General features: G+C 44.8%; 1 protein-coding gene across 7 annotated transcripts in view; it reads right to left on the bottom strand.

The window, feature by feature from the left end:
- LOC139458289 (DNA ligase 1-like) overlaps positions 1–13,349 on the bottom strand; it is a 284,089-nt gene that overhangs the window by 61,691 nt on the left and 209,049 nt on the right. The gene's annotated exons all lie outside the window — the stretch shown is intronic.

Genomic DNA, 13,349 nt, shown 5'->3' with positions numbered 1-13,349 from the left:
AAAAACTTGGACACTCGACATGAGGGGGAGATTCTCTATTTCCTATACAACAGGGTAGAATTTCATTCTGCTTTACCACCTGCACCAGGTGCAACCAAGTGAATTATTCATGTTGCGCCACTAAAATATTGGCTGCACTACTTTAACATAAATTGAAATACTTTATTTTCAGTTACATTGTATTTTGAATATTAAATAAATTCATCGATAAAATAAACTTAAGAATGTGCTCCAGTATTTTACTTTGAGGAAATCTGTATATGGCTTTAAACATCTTGATATCCTGTAAACAACCTCAAACAGAAGGTTCAAAGTGTCTGCAGCTGTTTCTTGGGATTGTTACCTCATGAGTGACTGTTCTAGTGGTAAGTGTAAATCATCACTTCTGCAAGTTCAAGACATTCAGACCACCTGTGTATTCACTATACATGAACTTTTGTTTTCTTGATTCTAAAAGATTTACAGACAGTAAATGTGTTTTTTATAGAGTTAAATCACGGTTATGACAAGGATCTTTGACATTCAAACCTATTTCCAACACAATATGTACATGTTCATGAATATGTGGATGTATTTGTACAATATGTGTGAAGACATGCAGATAGACTCTTGTGCAAAATATCTCAAGACTTCTGGGTTTGGTGATAATTCTAGGGTGGGGCCTTGTGCTTTTATTCCCTAAATTTGAAAAAAAGCCCACATTTTTAAATACAATGGGGCATTTTAACATTGTGTTGTATGGGCGTACCTCTGGAATATTTGAAATTTTGATATAAAGGGCCCATGTCAGTAAATTCCAAGAGTGAACCATGAAGTGTGTCAGACACAACGAGAAACATGATCCTGCAGTATCATCATCATCAACATCATCATCAATGACGTCATCACCATCAACATCATCAAAATCATCAATGACGTCAGCATCATCAACATCATCAATGACATCATCAACACCATCATCAACATCATCAATGACATCATCATCATCAACATCATCAATGACATCATCATCATCAATGACATCAACACCATCATCAACATCATCAATGACATCAGCATCATCAATGATGTCATCATCAACATAATCAATGTCATCATCAACACCATCAATGACATCATCATCATCAACATCATCAATGACATCATCATCATCAACATCATTATCACATCTTCATCATCAGTGCATCGCATCGCATACATCCTGAAAATGCATATGAAGTATGAGCCTATCAACCTCTCTTAATTCTCATAAATCTAACCCTCTGTGACGTCATCCCATTGTCCCAAGTGGGTTAACAGTTGGAAAATATTTGAAAGTCACACTGGGTACTTTGGAGTGTTATAACTACAGGCAGTGTGTGATAAAAGATGTTGTTGAATTCTCAAGTATCATACTGATATGTGCAGGAGCATCTGAACGAATCAAACAGATAAACATTGCCTTGTACGTTTCTGGAAGCAATAGCTGAGAGCGTGTTGCCACAATAAACTTGTGTGTCATGTGAGAAATTGACAAGCCGCAGATTGTATGCAATTCTGCATCGGGGACAAACAACTCATCTCTCCACCAGGGCATGCTGCACGTCCATTGTATTCGGGGGACCGGTTTCCGTTTACTAAAATGTGTCTAGAGATAATAATCATTTTAAAGTATATCAAAGTGAGAAAGTCGGTTTATAAGTTGGATAAAACACGTTCAGAACTTCCCTTATGTTTTTATGATACGTAAAACCTTCATCCCCTGAATAAAACCCCTGATAAAACCCCAACCCTCGCCAGCCAGTCACCTTTCTTGTCACACTTTACCACACCCCACACAGACCATCCCACCATCTTGTCACAGTCTATCCTACCCCTCACCAACCATCCCTACCATCTTGTCACAGTTTACCACACCCCTCACCAACCATCCCCACCATCTTGTCACACTCTACCCCTACCCACACCAACCATCCCACCATCTTGTCACAGTCTATCCTACCCCTCACCAACCATCCCACCATCTTGTCACACTTTACCACACCCCTCACCAACCACCCCACCATCTTGTCACAGTCTATCCTACCCCTCACCAACCATCCCACCATCTTGTCACACTTTACCACACCCCTCACCAACCACCCCACATCTTGTCACACTTTACCACACCCCTCACCAACCACCCCACATCTTGTCACAGTCTATCCTACCCCTCACCAACCATCCCACCATCTTGTCACACTTTACCACACCCCTCACCAACCACCCCACCATCTTGTCACAGTCTATCCTACCCCTCACCAACCATCCCACCATCTTGTCACACTTTACCACACCCCTCACCAACCATCCCACCATCTTGTCACAGTCTACCCCACCCCTCACCAACCATCCCACCATCTTGTTACACTTTACCACACCCCTCACCAACCATCCCACCATCTGGTCACACTCTACCCCAAAGTCTTGTCACACTCTACCCCAAAGTCTTGTCACACTCCACCCCTCCCACCATCTTGTCACACTCTACCTCACCCCTCACCAACCACCCCACCACCAACCATCCCACCATCTTGTCACACTTTACCACACCCCTCACCAACCATCCCACCATCTTGTCACACTCTACCCCAAAGTCTTGTCACACTCTACCCCAAAGTCTTGTCACACTCCACCCCTCCCACCATCTTGTCACACTCTACCTCACCCCTCACCAACCACCCCACCACCAACCATCCCACCATCTTGTCACACTTTACCACACCCCTCACCAACCATCCCACCATCTTGTCACACTCTACCCCAAAGTCTTGTCACACTCCACCCCTCCCACCATCTTGTCACACTCTACCTCACCCCTCACCAACCACCCCACCATCTTGTCATGTTCCTCCCCAGTCCACCCTTCACCAGCCACCCCCTGGGCTCAACACAGTCTTTGTTTCCCACAGGGAATTGGGATGGGAATGTTTGTGCAAGATGAAAAGGGTCCTGTATTAATTATCAGTGAGTGGTAAATTATACATGGAAGGGTTTCAAAGAGCAGTTGCGCCTTCCTGGTAATACCAAGCATCACATGATTTAGTAATTCCTACCCGAACCCATGACCCTTCAGCTGCCAGTCTGGGGATATATACCATTATAAACATGCTCGGGCAAGCAGGCAAGTGCTAAATTCTAGCCACAGATTAAGAAAAGATGAATGGCAGTTCTCTAATTGTGCAAGAAACATCAAGCCTCTCAAATGCTATGATTTGAGGGGACCCAGGCAAATGAATATCATTCAGCTCATTGGTCTTGCATTCCTGTCCAGGGAAGTTATACAAGTTCCTTACAGTGACAGTTCATTCCCTATTCCCTTTATACTGTGAGGTACCATGAATGTCTTGAGCTGGGTTGGAGCTTGGAATAAAGATGTATGTGCAGTTCAATTTCATCACTTGATGGTAGCATTGTAGCCAAGGTATTTGTCATGACGCTTCATCCACAAGATTAATGACCCATGAAGATCCGGGGTAGAGTAGGTTCCGCAGCCCGAGCTTGAAGCAGCTCACATGTCCACCTGAGTGAGTGAGTGAGTGAGTGAGTGAGTATGGTTTTACGCCGCTTTTAGCAATATTCCAGCAATATCACGGCGGGAGACACCAGAAATGGGCTTCACACATTGTACCCATGTCAGGAATTGAACCCGGGTCTCCGGCGCGACGAGTGAAAGCTTTAACCACTAGGCTACCCGATCGCCCCCACATGTCCACTTAAGTGTCCAGCCGGACATGTAGTTTCTTTCCCAGTGTGCCTCAGGACACTCACATAGATGTTTAGATGTGCAATCTGACCTTTAAGTGAGGCCATTAAGAAACTCTGTTTGATCATCTTCAAATGTGGTGAATGTCAATTCGCTATGAACTAGTTTCCCCATGTCCTTTTCACTGAAATTGTTGATAGTCATTTCATTTCCAGAATCCCAGAATTATGTTGTGAAGCAAACTGTGCATGAAGGATGTTCCTACGTTTATTATGTGTTTGGCCAGTGTACCAACAAGTGTGAACGAACAGGTATCCCTGGCTTCAGGTTCAAATCATCATAATAAAAACAACAACAACAATAATAAGATGATGATAATCATAATGATGATGATGATGATGATGAGTGAGTCACTGAATGAGTGAGTGAGTGAGTGAGTGAGTGAGTGAGTGAGTGAGTCACTGAATGAGTGAGTGAGTGAGTGAGTGAGTGGTTTAACGCCTGTTTTAGCACTATTCCAACAATATCACAGCGGGGGACATCAGAAATGGGCTTCACACATTGTACCCATGTCAGGAATTGAACCCAGGTCTTCGGCATGACGAGTGAACGCTTTAACCACTAGGCTACCCAACCACCCCTGGTGAAAAATAAAGCATCATTTCCAATTTAACAGAGATAATATAGTACATGGATTCTGCCTTCAGACACCAGAAACTTATCTCAACTGTACTGTTACAATTTTAACACAGAATTTAGAACCCTGAATATGTTTCACCTGTGTTCACTTCCTGATTTGTATACAGCGTGTACCCAACTATAGATAAATTCATGGATCCACCTCTGGTCAATAGAAGACTGACAGACAAACCTCCATATAGATGCATAATACCAAAGCAGGACATAAATATATTGCTGTGCATTATAGGATGCAGATCACAAGAATGGTGCCCAATGCAAATAGCTCCACCATTAGTGTACAGGATATTATCACGTTTATCGAATTCCAAAAATAATGGTTTGATGCGAGGCTTCAGACAGCTGATCCAGGACGGAGATCTAATTGCCGTGTAAGAACAAAGAGATTTACAAAGGGCAAGACTAACCTTATTTTAAGGAGGAAAGCAAGAATTGCTACAATCCTATTAGGCACAGTAATCAATAGCAATGGACTTCTATACAAAGCTCTGGTGATGTACCAAGAGAAGGCCAGATCTGATTTTACTGTCGCCTTCCAAATTAAGCATGCAAGGAGTCTTTGCCCTAACCCTAATGTCAAAAGTTACATAGATTTAGGGATCTACAACAGAGGATATGAGGGACCCCAGGAGCCCTAAGTCCTTGCCCTAACCCTAATGTCAAAAGTCAAATAATCAAGTCTGGAACAGACAAACCAGTGATTGACATCATGAGCATTTGGGATGTGATCATGAGCATTTGGGATGTGATGACAAGCAACAACCAAGTCAGCGAGCCTGACCACCCAATCCCTTTAGTCGCCTCTTACGACAAGTATAGGCGCCTCTTACGACAAGCATAGTCGCCTACTACATAAATCAATCTAAAGAGTATCTGTTAGATTTTCTTATGATAAACTGAGCAGCAAATGTGTTGTAGACAGTCTCTGGCAACTAGCACAGACAACAAAGCACTTGTCCGTTAAACAAACTTTTCTCCAGACGCTGACCTTGAGGATGACCTTGACCCTACAGATGACAGATTAATGTAATGCGTCCAGGTTTAAATCAGATCGGAAACTTGTTTGCAAGTTTTAGAGGCATGATGATGAGTGAGAGAAAGTTTCCACTTCACAGGCCTTGCTTGCAGCTGCAGGGGGGGACGATGCAAAAATGAACCACAAACGTACAACCAGATGGACCACTGACAGTATGCCACGACATAAATTCACTTGACTTTCATTGACATTGGGCCTACATTATAATACAGTCATGTGATTCTCAACCTCAGTTGATTATTGTATTGCTAAGTTTCTATTTCAACTACAGCTACTTCCGCGACACGAGTGGAGTGTCTCTATTGGAAAGATGCAAAACTATAAATGGACAGTGTCAGGCTAAATATTGACCCTTCTCTTTGCATGTGTCCATGAAAACGTGAAAATGTAGTCCTTGTGATTTCTTGTTCATAGCTTGGCATAAAATTCAAATGAAATAAGGAAGAAATCATACTTTCGTATTTCAGTTCTTAACAAATACACCAAATATTGAGGTCAGCTGTCGGCAACTCTGCATATGATAGCAGGCCTAATGCTGGCAAAGGGCCGAAGCACCGAGGATGAAACAACCCCTTCAATACCATGTTCACATCAACAAATGACTTGGCGTGTATTCAAGACGGTAACATATATCAATTTGAAAACACTTTGACAGACACTGAAGACGGCACCAGACCCCAACTCTGACCCGTTAATGTAACAAGATTTTGCACAGTCAAAGATTACAAGTCATAATGCGAAAATATTATGACAGACATTGAAGACAGCACCAGACCCCAACTCTGAACCATTAACGTTACAACACTTTGCACATGCAAAGATTACAAGTCATAGTGGGAAAATATTATGACAGAAACTCATTTCCCGTCAGTTGACTAGTAGACTAAAAGCTTTCTGCCATACATGATAAGCACCTTGAGCCTTTCAGATACAGAATCTGTTTACAACATACGGATATGTAAATACTGGCTAGATCTTATTGCTGAGCATCCCAGCACTTGATCAATGCTTAATGATACTGTCTGACTTGTCACAACACATGTCGATAGAGTCTCCGACATTGTTAACCATCCACTAATATCGACATGTGCAACTCGTTCACTCCTTCTGTCAGTGAAGAGACGAGACCGGTAGTTACTTGAAGGTCAATCAATTTACAAGGTCGTTAGAATCTCCTTAAGTAAGAAGTGGGTTACGGAAGAAAACATCCAGGATATTGGAATGGTCGTCAGTGAATGGTTGTAAGTGAAAGGTCGTAAGTGAATGGTTGTCAGTGAAGGGTTGTCAGTGAAGGGTTGTGAGTGAATGGTAGTCAGTGAAGTGTTGTGAGTGAAGTGTTGTGAGTGAAGGGTTGTGAGTGAAGGGTTGTCAGTGAATGGTTGTCAGTGAAGGGTTGTCAGTGAAGTGTTGTGAGTGAAGGGTTGTGAGTGAAGTGTTGTGAGTGAAGTGTTGTGAGTGAAGGGTTGTCAGTGAATGGTTGTCAGTGAAGGGTTGTCAGTGAAGGGTTGTCAGTGAATGGTTGTGAGTGAATGGTTGTGAGTGAAGGGTTGTCAGTGAAGTGTTGTGAGTGAAGGGTTGTGAGTGAAGGGTTGTGAGTGAAGGGTTGTGAGTGAAGGGTTGTGAGTGAATGGTTGTCAGTGAAGGGTTGTCAGTGAAGTGTTGTCAGTGAAGGGTTGTGAGTGAAGGGTTGTCAGTGAAGGGTTGTGAGTGAAGGGTTGTGAGTGAAGGGTTGTGAGTGAAGGGTTGTCAGTGAAGGGTTGTGAGTGAAGGGTTGTGAGTGAATGGTAGTCAGTGAAGGGTTGTGAGTGAAGGGTTGTGAGTGAAGGGTTGTGAGTGAAGGGTTGTGAGTGAAGGGTTGTGAGTGAAGGGTTGTGAGTGAAGGGTTGTGAGTGAAGGGTTGTGAGTGAAGGGTTGTCAAGTGAAGGGTTGTGAGTGAAGGGTTGTGAGTGAAGGGTTGTGAGTGAAGGGTTGTCAGTGAAGGGTTGTGAGTGAAGGGTTGTCAGTGAAGGGTTGTGAGTGAATGGTTGTGAGTGAAGGGTTGTCAGTGAAGGGTTGTGAGTGAAGGGTTGTGAGTGAAGGGTTGTGAGTGAAGGGTTGTGAGTGAATGGTTGTCAGTGAAGGGTTGTCAGTGAAGGGTTGTGAGTGAAGGGTTGTCAGTGAAGGGTTGTGAGTGAAGGGTTGTCAGTGAAGGGTTGTGAGTGAAGGGTTGTCAGTGAAGGGTTGTGAGTGAAGGGTTGTGAGTGAAGGGTTGTGATTAAAGGGTTGTCAGTGAAGGGTTGTCAGTGAAGGGTTGTGAAGTTACATACATCGATCCAAAGGTGCACATTCCCCTTTTAGAAACTTATTTCGTTTGTTGTTTAACACCACACTCAGGAATGTTCCAGCTATATGATGGCGGTCTTTCTAACCATGCCATCCATTAAATCGCCTCTTACGACCAGCATAGGTTGCTGGAGACCAATTGTAACTTGAAATCCATATGAGGTGAAGCAAGCTAATCATGTTGATTAATATAAACACAACACAGCGTTAGAAACTGGCACTAGTCCTATAGTCCTTGCCAAACTGACAATAGTTAAGGTATCATAAGGACTAGTAGACATTCACCATTTTTAAGGGTGTTGCTGTATGTTATCATTATAAGGAAAGTGGACTGAAGCCCCCGTTACACTATCAAAAACTTTGATCAAAACCTTGATCAAAGAAAACTTTGAGACCGTTTTCTTGGTCCAAATTGGGCTGTTTACACTCATCAAAGTTTTTGACAGGCCGTCAAAGTTTTGGCGGGAATTATGTTGCCAAGATGGATGCTACTGATGAAGAATGTCTTGCTTTTGTCGAACATGGCATGGTATATATTTTGGGTATTGTCATGTTTAAAAGATGGAGTCGGGGAAGACAGAGGCATATTTGGTCCTGAGAATGGCTTCTCGTTGTCGAACCAAATTGATTCATTCTTCCAACATCTCGTCAGTCCAAAATAGTTTGCTCATTTTGACTTGACTCTATGCACTTCTGGTTGATAAGGGGTAAATGTTCCTTGCAATTTTGATTGGTGAAATTAAACCAACGTCAAAAAACTTTGATAAAAGTTTGACGACACATAGGATCAGTTTCTATTCCATCAAAGTCCATCAAAAACTTTGTCAAAGTTTTTAACAGCATGTTACACTATCAAAAACTTGGTCAAAATGGACTCTGACCAAGCTTTTGATCAAAGGTTTTGACAGTGTAACGGGGGCTTAACAAGGGCTTAAAACAGTTAGTTTCTATCGTTGCTACAGTCGAACTTTGTTGTGTCGAACTTGGATTGTCTGGTCCAGATTCAATTATTTACAGACCGCCGTCATATAGCTGGTATAATACTGAATGCAGCATTAAGGTACAAACTATCAAACAAACTGTACAGAGTGTAAAGGTATGTATGTTCCATTACACATCACAGAGATTAGCCCTGTAGGGATTCCGAGTTAGAATAGGCGCCCAGCAACCTGGTTGTACAAGGAGGAATCGGGCGGCCAGGCGACTGGGTTGTACAAGGAGGAATCGGGCGGCCAGGCGACTGGGTTGTACAAGGAGGAATTGGGTGGCCAGGCGACTGGGTTGTACAAGGAGGAATTGGGTGGCCAGGCGACTGGGTTGTACAAGGAGGAATTGGGTGGCAAGGCGACTGGGTTGTACAAGGAGGAATTGGGTGGCCAGGCGACTGGGTTGTACAAGGAGGAATTGGGTGGCCTGGCGACTGGGTTGTACAAGGAGGAATTGGGTGGCCAGGCGACTGGGTTGTACAAGGAGGAATTGGGTGGAAAGGTGACTGGGTTGTACAAGGAGGAATTGGATGGCCAGGCGACTGGGTTGTACAAGGAGGAATTGGGTGGAAAGGTGACTGGGTTGTACAAGGAGGAATTGGGTGGCCTGGCGACTGGGTTGTACAAGGAGGAATTGGGTGGCCAGGCGACTGGGTTGTACAAGGAGGAATTGGGTGGCCAGGCGACTGGGTTGTACAAGGAGGAATTGGTTGGCCAGGCGACTGGGTTGTACAAGGAGGAATTGGGTGGCCTGGCGACTGGGTTGTACAAGGAGGAATTGGGTGGCCAGGCGACTGGGTTGTACAAGGAGGAATTGGGTGGAAAGGTGACTGGGTTGTACAAGGAGGAATTGGGTGGCCAGGCGACTGGGTTGTACAAGGAGGAATTGGGTGGAAAGGTGACTGGGTTGTACAAGGAGGAATTGGGTGGCCTGGCGACTGGGTTGTACAAGGAGGAATTGGGTGGCCAGGCGACTGGGTTGTACAAGGAGGAATCGGGCGGCCAGGCGACTGGGTTGTACAAGGAGGAATTGGGTGGCCAGGCGACTGGGTTGTACAAGGAGGAATCGGGCGGCCAGGCGACTGGGTTGTACAAGAAGGAATTGGGTGGCCAGGCGACTGGGTTGTACAAGGAGGAATTGGGCGGCCAGGTGACTGGGTTGTACAAGGAGGAATTGGGTGGCCAGGCGACTGGGTTGTACAAGGAGGAATCGGGTGGCCTGGCGACTGGGTTGTACAAGCTGGGAATTGGGTGGCCAGGCGACTGGGTTGTACAAGGAGGAATCGGGCGGCTAGGCGACTGGGTTGTACAAGGAGGAATTGGGTGGCCAGGCGACTGGGTTGTACAAGGAGGAATTGGGCGGCCAGGTGACTGGGTTGTACAAGGAGGAATTGGGTGGCCTGGCGACTGGGTTGTACAAGGAGGAATTGGGTGGCCTGGCGACTGGGTTGTACAAGGAGGAATTGGGCGGCCTGGCGACTGGGTTGTACAAGGAGAAATTTGGGGGCCAGGCGACTGGGTTGTACAAGGAGGAATTGGGCGGCCAGGCGACTGGGTTGTACAAGGAGGAATCGGGCGGCCAGGCGACTGGGTTGTACAAGGAGGAATTGGGCGGCCAGGCGACTGGGTTGTACAAGGAGGAATCGGGTGGCCAGGCGACTGGGTTGTACAAGGAGGAATTGGGGGGCCAGGCGACTGGGTTGTACAAGGAGGAATTGGGTGCCCAGGCGACTGGGTTGTACAAAGAGGAATCGGGCGGCCAGGCGACTAGGTTGATAGTGTGCCATCTCACCTTGAAAAGTGTGGAATGTTGCTCATTATACTACTCACTGGTTTTGTGGGGGCTAGACTCCATAATTTACAGTCACTAAGAGGGAAAAGCAGCTGTGAGATTCTTAAACTGATGAGTGAATGAGTCAGTATGGTTTTACGCCGCTTTTAGCAATATTCCAGCAATATCACGGCGGGGGACACCAGAAATGGGCTTCACACATTGTACCCATGTCGGGAATTGAACCCGGGTCTTCGGCGTGACGAGCGAACGCTTTAACCACTAGGCTACCCGACCGCCCCTAAACTGATGAATGAAAGCAAAGAATTATTTCTGGTGCAATGAGGAAATGATGACTTTTGAAGAAATAGTTCATGGATTTATACAGTTCATCAAAGAAAATATAAGTGATGACAGATCGATAGCGTTATGAAATGACAATAAGCCCAATTGGCCTGCAACAAGCAGTCAGAACCATCACAGTGGAGATGAGAACTGATTTCTTTCACAAGCCAGATTGTCAATACCATTGCATCATAAACCCAGTCTTCATTCCATCCGATTCAAAAGATCGTAAATCCATCAAAAGGCTTCTTCTAAACAACTCAAAATTACTCAAATTACACAAGTAACCATGAAAAATCACAGCCTGACCTGGCAAAGAGAATTCCAGTCCTTCACCCACTCAAATTAAGGGCCCTAATTTCTTTGGTCACGGAAATCTGTTTTTAATTTGGCATGGAGCAATGCGAGTATTTGGTTGAGCACTGGTGTTCCCTAAGCCTGATTGCCTGTAGTGGAGGGTTAATCATGAGATCAATGTCAGCCATTAGCCGAATCAATGCTAGGCTGAGCCAGGACTTTGATCACTGAGGCAGGCAAGACGGGCGATTCCTTTGGATCTGTACCCATTGGCTTCTCTACAGCCGAGTCTGATGGTGGCAGTTTGAAGTCATTCATAATGCTGGAGATTTGGTGGGTTTATTTGTTGTTTAATGCATCAATACTCCTGTTATGATGGCAGCAAATAATTAAGTCTGGACCAAACCTGGAATGTTGGACTGACAAGGGAGGGAGGGAGTGAATGTTGTTTTGTGCTGCAGCTTGCAATATTCTATCTAAGATGGCACCAATGTCTGGACCAAACCAGGAATGTTGGACTGACGAGGGAGTGAGTGAATGTTGTTTTGTGCTGCACTCAGCAATATTCCATCTAAGATGGCGCCAATGTCTGGACCAAACCAGGAATGTTGGACTGACGAGGGAGTGAGTGAATGTTGTTTTGTGCTGCACTCAGCAATATTCCAGCTAAGATGGCGCCAATGTCTGGACCAAACCCGAAATGTTGGACTGACGAGGGAGTGAGTGAATGTTGTTTTGTGCTGCACTCAGCAATATTCCAGCTAAGATGGCGCCAATGTCTTGACCAAACCAGGAATGTTGGACTGACGAGGGAGTGAGTGAATGTTGTTTTGTGCTGCACTCAGCAATATTCCATCTAAGATGGTGCCATGTCTTGACCAAACCCGAAATGTTGGACTGACGAAGGAGTGAGTGAATGTTGTTTTGTGCTGCACTCAGCAATATTCCAGCTAAGATGGCGCCAATGTCTGGACCAAACCAGGAATGTTGGACTGACGAGGGAGTGAGTGAATGATGTTTTGTGCTGCACTCAGCAATATTCCATCTAAGATGGCGCCATGTCTGGACCAAACCCGAAATGTTGGACTGACGAAGGAGTGAGTGAATGTTGTTTTGTGCAGCACTCAGCAATATTCCAGCTAAGATGGCGCCAATGTCTGGACCAAACCAGGAATGTTGGACTGACGAGAGAGTGAGTGAATGTTGTTTTGTGCTGCACTCAGCAATATTCCATCTAAGATGGCGCCAATGTCTGGACCAAACCCCGAAATGTTGGACTGACGAGAGAGTGAGTGAATGTTATTTTGTGCTGCACTCAGCAATATTCCATCTAAGATGGCGCCAATGTCTTGACCAAACCAGGAATGTTGGACTGACGAGAGAGTGAGTGAATGTTATTTTGTGCTGCACTCAGCAATATTCCATCTAAGATGGCGCCAATGTCTTGACCAAACCAGGAATGTTGGACTGATGAGGGAGTGAGTGAGTGTTGTTTTGTGCTGCACTCAGCAATATTCCGGCTAAGATGGCACCAATAAGTCTGGACCAAACCTGGAATGTTGGACTGAGAATTAACTCATTGATCGGACACACCTTCAGCCCACTCAGATACTTGCCACCACAACCACTGGACTATTCCACTTATTCAAAACAATTTTTTAGAGAGATATAAAAAACCTAATCTTACTGCCAAATGATTTCCAACAGACAACCAGAGACCATAAAAAACAGAAACTGAACCTGATTACCTTACTAAAAAACCCAGAAAGTTTGTAGAAATCTTCAACTTCAATGAACAATCATTCTAAGCCCATCCCTTCAATGGTTCAGAACAACATCAGGAGACTTTGCTGTCTTTATCCCCGAACTCTGGAGCTTTAGGAGGGTGTGTTTCAGGTGGAGCCTGAAGCAGGGTTCCCAGATCTGCTGTAATCTAACCATTGTGCAGCGAGACGGCTTTACTATTCTACTTAAGACATTAGTTGCCGAGGGACCATGTCACCAGTCAGAAGGCTGTTTCCAGCGCTCTGAGTTGCCAGGCTGCAGTGTTGGAAACCAGGCTATAAAGAAGTCTGAGCAGACCTGAGATGAAAACTATTCTATGAAAACTTGAAAATACAAACACAATTAAGAATTTACATTGATATTCTTTGAAGGTAGTAAATTCTT

The sequence above is a fragment of the Haliotis cracherodii genome, unplaced genomic scaffold (assembly GCF_022045235.1).
Source record: "Haliotis cracherodii isolate W230 unplaced genomic scaffold, xgHalCrac1.p SCAF_12, whole genome shotgun sequence".
NCBI lineage: Eukaryota > Metazoa > Mollusca > Gastropoda > Lepetellida > Haliotidae > Haliotis > Haliotis cracherodii.
This window is presented reverse-complemented; position numbering and strand designations above follow the sequence as displayed.